Source organism: Cebus imitator, unplaced genomic scaffold, assembly GCF_001604975.1.
Source record: "Cebus imitator isolate Cc_AM_T3 unplaced genomic scaffold, Cebus_imitator-1.0 Scaffold1115, whole genome shotgun sequence".
Taxonomy (NCBI): Eukaryota; Metazoa; Chordata; class Mammalia; order Primates; family Cebidae; genus Cebus; species Cebus imitator.
Genome location: NW_016108430.1, coordinates 34,342 through 42,258, shown reverse-complemented (window position 1 = coordinate 42,258; position 7,917 = coordinate 34,342). Strand labels below are relative to the sequence as shown.

General features: G+C 50.3%; 1 protein-coding gene across 8 annotated transcripts in view; it reads right to left on the bottom strand.

Annotated features, from left to right (window-relative positions):
* The window catches only part of LOC108298826 (protein FAM156A/FAM156B), a 36,025-nt gene that overhangs the window by 5,934 nt on the left and 22,174 nt on the right, over positions 1 to 7,917 (bottom strand). For 4 of the 8 annotated variants that reach the window (XM_017521385.2, XM_037735895.1, XM_017521384.2 and 1 more), the window contains one exon: positions 3,354 to 3,436. The exons of 2 other annotated variants lie outside the window; for them this stretch is intronic. The gene's annotated coding sequence lies outside the window, so the exon portion shown is untranslated. Of the gene's footprint in view, positions 1 to 3,353; positions 3,437 to 4,306; positions 5,125 to 7,917 lie in introns of those variants that run through there. 2 more of the 8 variants (XR_005198807.1, XR_005198808.1) reach the window with 2 other exon arrangements.

Genomic DNA, 7,917 nt, shown 5'->3' with positions numbered 1-7,917 from the left:
GTCTCACTCTGTCACCAGGCTGGAGTGCAGTGGCGCAATCTCGGCTCACTGCAACCTCTGCCTCCCGGGTTCAAGCGATTCTCCTGCCTCAGCCTCCCGAGTAGCTGGGATTACAGATGCCCACCACCATACACGGCTAATTTTTGTATTTTTAGTAGATATGGAGTTTCACCATGTTGGCCAGGATGGTCTCGATCCCTTGACCTCGTGATCCACCCACCTTGGCCTCCCAAAATTCTGGGATTACAGGTGTGAGCCACCACACCCAGCAGGAAAACTATCTTAACCCAATTACCACCCAGCCAATTTTCAGGTGTCACAAGGATTCTCTCAGGATCTATTTCTACATGTAGGAGCTAATTCTCAGAGAGAAAAAAGTCCTCACAACCCTTTTCCCTCTTTTTTTGTCGAGGCAGGGTCTTGCTCTGTTGCCCAGTCTGGTGTGCAGTGGCAGAATCTCAGCTCACTGCAACCTCCGTTTCCTGGGCTCAATTGTCCCTCCAGCCTCAGCCTCCCGGGCAGCTTACGCTACAGGCGAGAGCCACCATGCCTGGCTAGCTTTTGTATTTTTTATAGACGGGGATTCACCATGTTGCCTAGGCTGGTCTCGAACTCCTGAGTTCAAAGTGATCCTCATGCTTCGGCCTCCTCAATTGTTGGGATTCCCGGCATGAGCCACTGTGCCCAGCCAACAACACCTTTATAGGAAGAAATGAGGGCTGGGCGTGGTGGTTCATACCTGTAATCCCACCCTTTGGGAGGCCGAGGAGGGCTGATCACCTGAGATCAGGAGTTTGAGACCAGCCCAGCCAACATGGCAAAACTCCAGCTCTACTGAAAATACAAAAAAATTAGCTGGGTGTGGTGGCGGGCACTTGTAGTTCCAGCCACTAGAGAGGCTGAAGCAGGAGAATCATTTGAACCCAGGAAGTGGAGGCTGTAGTAAGCTGAGGTTACACTACCGCACTCCAGCCTGGGCAACAGGGAAAGACGCTTTCTCAAAGGAAAAAAAGAAAGATGAAGATTCTGGAGACGTCAGCTGACAATCAGCCTGCACAGTCATTGCTTTTTTCTCTTTCTCCCTCCATCAATTTTGTGAAATGAAACATTTTACTGTCCTATGTGTAGGTTCATCCAGAGATTCTCAAACCACACCCATGGAGTCGCTCATGATCCCTGACAGGGGCATTAAGGACAACGAGGTCTAGAGAAGTCCCCTGTGTGTATGGAGGGGAGCAGCTGCAGCAATACATGTGACTTCCCTTCCTTCATCATCTCACCAACGTCATTCCTTCAACAGGCAGTTGCTCCCCGGGAAAAGATCTTGTATCAAAAATCTCTGCATAAAATACTACAGCCTCAAGTTTCCTGCCTCATCTCACGCAGCTACTGAAGAGAGGGAGGGACTACTGGAGACAGGGAACCCAGACAGTTTAGCCGTCAGACCTGCAGCATGAAAGGTGATGTCTCTGGGAACCGATCCCTCACTGTGATGGTTTTATCTGGGAACTGTTCCCTCACTGTGATAGTTTTATCTGGGAACTGATCCCTCACTGTGATCGTTTTATCGGTCAACTCGGCCAGGCTTGGTGACTGGGCCCCTTTGGTCAAACGCTACTCTAAATGTTGCTGGGAAGGGATTTGTGGATGCGATTAACATTTACCATCAGGCTGGGCATGGTGGCTGACGCCTATAATCCCAGCACTTTGAGAGACCGAGGTGGGTGGATCGCTTGAGGTCACCAGTTCGAGACCAGGCTGGCCAACACGGTGAAACCCCATCTCTACTAAAAATAAAAAGTACCCGGGTGTAGTCGTGGGTGCCTATAGTAGTTCGGGAATGCCATGCCCCCTAGCAAGACTTTCACTTCTCATTCACCCTGCAGGACTCAGCTGAGATAGCACCTCCCTGCTGGAAGCCTTCTCCAAGCTCCTAAAACACCCTGTATTTCCCTGTCCTGGCTCCAGTCCCACTCAGCTGTCAACAGATAGTTGTCTGTCAACCCCCTAGCCCTGGAGCTGACAGAGGCCAGGGACTCTGTCTTGTTCACCCACCACAGAGTCTTGAGCCCAGTGGACATCCACATTCACAAATACCTATCAAAGGAAACAAGGAGAATATGGGGCCTGTCATAAACATCTCACTGAGTATGTCAAGTCAACTCCGCAGAATCCATATTTTTCCATGTTGCAAAGGCAGAAATTCCTGCATGGAGAGGTCAAGTAACTTCCCTCAGATCACACAGCCACTCAGGGACAGAATTCCCTCCCAGGTCTCCCTGATTGCAGGTGCACACACCCTTGGTGGCATTGCCTCTCTGGGTGTTCGGCCTCCCCTGATGCCTAAGTGAGAAGGCGATCCCGAGGGACGAATTCAGACAGCAGAGTCCTGGGGGCTGAACCGCATGTCCACAGCTGCCCGGGGATCGGGTACAACACTGTGACTCCTTACTCTCATTTTCTCCCGGCCAGTTCTGTTCTTATGCTAAAAATGCTGCACCTCTCACACCTCTTGCACTACCCACTCTCATTTGCTTCATTTCTCCTGTGCGGAAGGAGAAAGAGAACAGCTAAGCAAGTGAATCCAGACTACACCCTGGAGATGACCTGATATCAGCTCACTGCAGCCCTCGCCTCCCGGGTTCAAGCAATTCTCCTGCCTCAGCCTCATGAGTAGCTGGGATTACAGGTGCCCGCCATCAGGCCTGGCTAATTTTTGTATTTTTAGTAGAGACGGGGTTTCACCATGTTGGTCAGGCTGGTCTCAAATTCCTGACGTTGTGATCTACCCGCCTCGGAAAGTGCTGGGATTACAGGCATGAGCAACCGGTGCGCCTGGCCACATGGACCTTTTTCTAGGAGTGCCAAAATCCCACAGCAAAATGACTAAGCTCTGTGCAAGGTCTCTGGGTGCTGAAAACTGTGCTCCTAGTCTCGTGCCATGCCAGGGGAAAGGAGTCCGACTCTTAGCCATGCAATGCCACACAGACTGAGGAAAGAGTCTGTCCTACACACGGCTCACAGACGTTCTATATTTTGGATGCCTACACAGATTATCTCTATCCTGCTGGGTCTGGGGTAGAGGAGTTGTAATTCTTAGCAGCTTTGTAACAAAAGAACAGGTGGTCAGTAAAGCCAGCAATGCCTACTTTTAAGAGAGGAAGAAGAAAATGAAGATAGCAGTGAAGCATGGTGCTGGCATCAGGGGTCTCCCAGCAGGTGAGTACACAGAAAAGCAGCAGGAGTACAACCGGGAGTCCAGGGAGGGGCACATTCTGAGGGACCAAGACCAGTGGCTAGAGCAGCAAGAGGAAGCCAAGGAGCAAGTCTCCTCTCGTGAGAAAGGAGCTTACCTAGACTCGCCCAAGGCAGTCAGGTCACTGGGTTCACAAAGTCGATGCTGTGGGTGTAGGTTGAGTGACTGCTACACCTTCACCTATAAAAGAAAACAACCTCACTGACCAGGTCACATTCCTCCAGGTATTTACTGACAGCCCACTCCATTCAGCGGTGCCTTCAGTGAATTGCCCAATGCAGACCCATCCCAAGGACAAGTCTCAGTCAGAAATAAAATGTTGTCCAAGAAGCCAGGAATGGTGGTTCCCAGCTCTAAATCCAAGCACTTTGGGAGGCTGAGGGGGGAGAATTGCTTGAGGCCAGGAATTTGAGACTAGCCTGAGCAACAGGGCGAGACCACCATCTCAACAAAATTTTAAAAAATTAGCCAGGCACAAGGCTGTACGCCTGTGGTCCCAGCTACTGAGGAGGCTCAGGTGGGACGATCATTTCATCCCAGGAGGTTGAGGCCAGTGCAGTCCAGCCTGGGTGACGCAGTGAGACTATCCCCCCAAAAACAAAACAAAACAAAAAGACAACCGTGGCAAGCATGAGACACGGGGGCTTCTGACACAGAGGAAGTCAAAACCACCATAGCCAAGGTGGTAGGAACAGCTTCTCCCAGGGTGTGGTATGATATATATTATCTGCACCAGTTGCAGATAAGGTAACAGGATCAGAGAGTAACTTCTGAGTAGCACTGAAGGTCACACATCTAAGCAGTGGTGGTGACCATTTCTCACTGAGGTCTGCTGAAATACAGAAGTCACTCCACTGTTTGTGACACCAATCTCTCTTTATATTGCCACCTGTTTTAATTCGCATTCACTGACATATACTTACCTGCGGCTACCCTGACCTTCATATTCTCATAAGTGGCTAAATATCGTGTGTGTGTGTGTGTGTGTATGTATGTGTGTATATATATATATATATATATATATATATATATATATATATATATATTTTAAGCACATCAGGTCTTTCCGTTAAAGAACCTAAATTTCCCGTGCTAGGCACGATTGCCCAGCCCAGAACTGAACACTTATCTGCAGTTTATCTTCCAACTACACACTAAGGAAAGGGAATGGATTACTGCCATTAGGTATTTCACGAATTCTGAACTAATGTTTCAAATGTAACCACTGTCCAACCAGAAACAGTAAAAACAGTGCTTCCCTATGAAAAGCATTCACAGGACATTTTATTAAATGCCAAAGCGTTCCAGGTAGAACACGCTGCCCCTTTGACAGGGAGTTGTTGAAATTCTGCTCCTAAGAATATAGAAGTCTTTTCTCTCTCCATTGCTAGTGCCCTGATAAGCCCAGCCAAGCAAAGCCATTCGCTTTTTTTTTTTTTTTCCCGAGCAAACACACCAAACCACCCTCACACCCACGCACAAATCCAACGCGCCCAACGGGGATATGTCAGTAAAGGGAAATGGCACTGGACATGCAGCTGGAAATCCATGACTACTCAGAGCACCACATTTCTGATGGCACAGAGGGCTACCGCGCATGGTGGCCTGTACTCCAACAAGGTGGAGGGCGGAGAGGCCCTCCTTCTCTAAACCTAACACCCTACAGCTTGTGCTGCTACTGGACACAAGTGGCCTGGGCCATTCACCGCGTGGAATGCAGGAATCACAGTGCCCATTAAACGCACATCTCATATGTCACATCACGACCCTCCCTCTGTCACACGTCCTAGAAAGGGTTTGCGGGACGGTCTGCTTCAAAAGGGGCAACGGAGTCTTCCTTGAAAACCCTCCAGACACAGTGTCTGCTGCTATGCGGTGGAGGAGGAGGTGGGGAAGGAGGTGATGCCAAGAACACAGTGATTTCTTTCTTTCTTTCCTTTTAAAAAAAGATGGGGTTTTACCATGATGGTCAGGCTGGTTTTGAACTCCTGACCTCAGGTGATCCAACCACCTTGGCCTCCCAAAGTCGTAGGATTACAGGCGTGAGCCACCACGCCCGGCGAACACGGTGATTTCTAAACCTGTTGAACAATGATTACAGCCCAAGTGTAGTCCCGCCGGCTACAAATGCCCGCGGCAAGTCTCGGCATCCTCTTTCTCCGCTGAAAAAGGCCACCCCCAAGCAGAGAAAGAGAGCAACTCCACCCCTAGACTGCGCGACTGCATTCCCACAGCGGGGAGCTAAGGGCGACAGCGAAAACCACCCGCTTCCTCCGAAAGCCCCACTCCTGGCCGCCCCAACCCAGGGATTCGAGTCCCAAGACACACTGGCCTGTGCTAGGGGACAGCCTAGATCTCAGCATCTCGCTCTGTCTCTCTGGAAGTGTCTCTCCCATCCCGCCCCGCACCCTGCTCTCATTCTCTCCTGCGCGCTTGCTCGCTCTCCGTCTCTGTCGGGCTCTCTCACGCGCGTTCTCGCTCAGGAGCCAGTTCCCGCCGTTCACGCGCCAGCGCAGCCCGCTTGGAATTGAAAGGTTAAGACCATCGAGAAGAGCCGCCCTCCGGCTGGCTAGAGGGGCAGTAGCGCGGAAGGAAGCGATGACGAGATTGAGTCGACGTCGGCGGGGTTGGTTGACGTCACAGGGATGCGACACTGGCGAAAAACTGGACCTTCGATTGGCTGCCGCGGGTCGCCGGGGAGCCGGGAGAGGGAGCTAGTGGGTGTCTGTGCGAGAGCTGCGCCCGCTGCGAGGGGAGAAGGCTTGGAGGCCGCCCCCTTCTGGAGGTGCGCCTCTGTGTTCCCGGAGCGGCCCGCTCGGGAGCACGTCTGGTGGACGGGACGAATGTTTCTGGAGGTTATGGGAAGGCAAACATTACTTCATGGGCGAGGGACCAGGGAACTGGGCTGGAGGGATGGGAGGAGGCCGATTTCTCCTGTGATTGGCTGGGAGTTTTTCGCTAGGGTGTGTCCCTCAGAAGGGACACCTGCTGTTTCATTTTCGTTATTTATAGTCTCATTTTCGTTATTTAATGTTTCATTTTCGTTATTTACTGTTTTTGCATGAGCGGTATATGCACCCTTTAAAGACAGAAACCAAACAATCCAAGACATTGAAATTATTCAGGCTACTGTTGTAGGGGAATGCCCCTGAAGTGGAAATCACACTATGGGGTAAATGAGGGGGGGATTTCTTTTACTTTCATAGGAAGTAGTAGACCAGTTTTAATGGGGAGATTTATGGGGCAGGGTTTTTTTGTAATCAGCAGAAGTCTCAGCCAGCTGAACAGGGAATGTTTCTGTCTATGCCTGGCTACTTTCAGGAGGACAGATTTCCCATTTAAATGAATCATTCCTGAGACTTTTAAAAACAAGGAATGGTAGGGTCTGCCATCTGGGAGTGATGGTACAGAGTGGACAGCCAGCAACCCTTATCTAAGTCCCAGGGAGAATATTGGTCCATTGTGGGTCAGCGATTTCCCAGAACATGAAAGTGCAGAGATTTCTTTACTGTGGCCTATTTCAGGAATCAAATGACATGCAACTATGTCTTTCCTAGTACATACGTGAATAGTACCTTTCTTTTTAACCCTGGAAGAAGCCGCCGTGAACAGAAGTTTATAGTTTTCAAAAAGTAATTATTTTACAGATGAGGCACAAAGAGGTTAGGTCAGCTCTGCAAAGTCATTCAAGTCATATGTTGTTGAGTCTCATAGCAAGTACTACTCAGCATGTCCCAAAGTGAACCCACCAACTTCCACTCTCGGCACGGCTGCCCCTCCTCCTGTGCTGCCTAAGTGACAGACACAACCTTCTACCCAGCAGCTTGCACCAGAGATCTTGAAAGCCATCCTCGATTGCTTCCTCTCTTTCACCACCCCCACAGTGACCAAGCCTGGCCAGTTTGACATCCCACGTCTTTCTCCTTTTACATTTTTTTTTTTTTAAGAGACGGGGTTTCTCCATGTTGGTCAGGCTGGTCTCGAACCCCTGACCTCGTGATCTGCCCGCCTCAGCCTCCCAAAGTGCTGGAATTACAGGCCTGAGCCACCAAGCCTGGCTCGACCTCCCACGTCCTTCTAAGTGAGATCTCGACACACACTGTTCTCCATCACCACAGGAAGTTCCCCAGTCCAGTCACCCTCATCTCCCTCCTTGATGACCACTAACAATTCATAGGTCATCCTGTTGCTGCCAGTCTTGACCCCTTACCATGCATTATCTGTCTCAGTGCGTGAGGCACCTTTCTTACTGCTGATCTGGTCATGTCAAACCTTTTCAAATTCTTCTAGGGCTGCCTGCTGCCCTTAGGATAAATTCCAGCCTCCTGGATTACAGACATCAGGCCTTGGCTATCCCCAAATGCATCCTCTGTAGCAGATGCCTCCTCCTGCTGCACCTACCCTCAGTATTCCACATTCTAGACCTCCCTCTGTTCAACAGTCGGCTGACACTTGCACTCTCTCTCTAGCGTGTGCGCTCACTCTCCCTCTCATGTCCACCACCTCATACCCCGCCTTCCCTCTGTCTGGCCTGTACTTGCTCCATGCCCCTCTGCCTGATTCCTCCTTACCTTCAGCTCTCAAGTGAAGGAGAGCAAATTCTACTTTACCTAGGGAGGACATGGATCAAAAGGCATACTTAGTGGATTTGTTATTTTTAC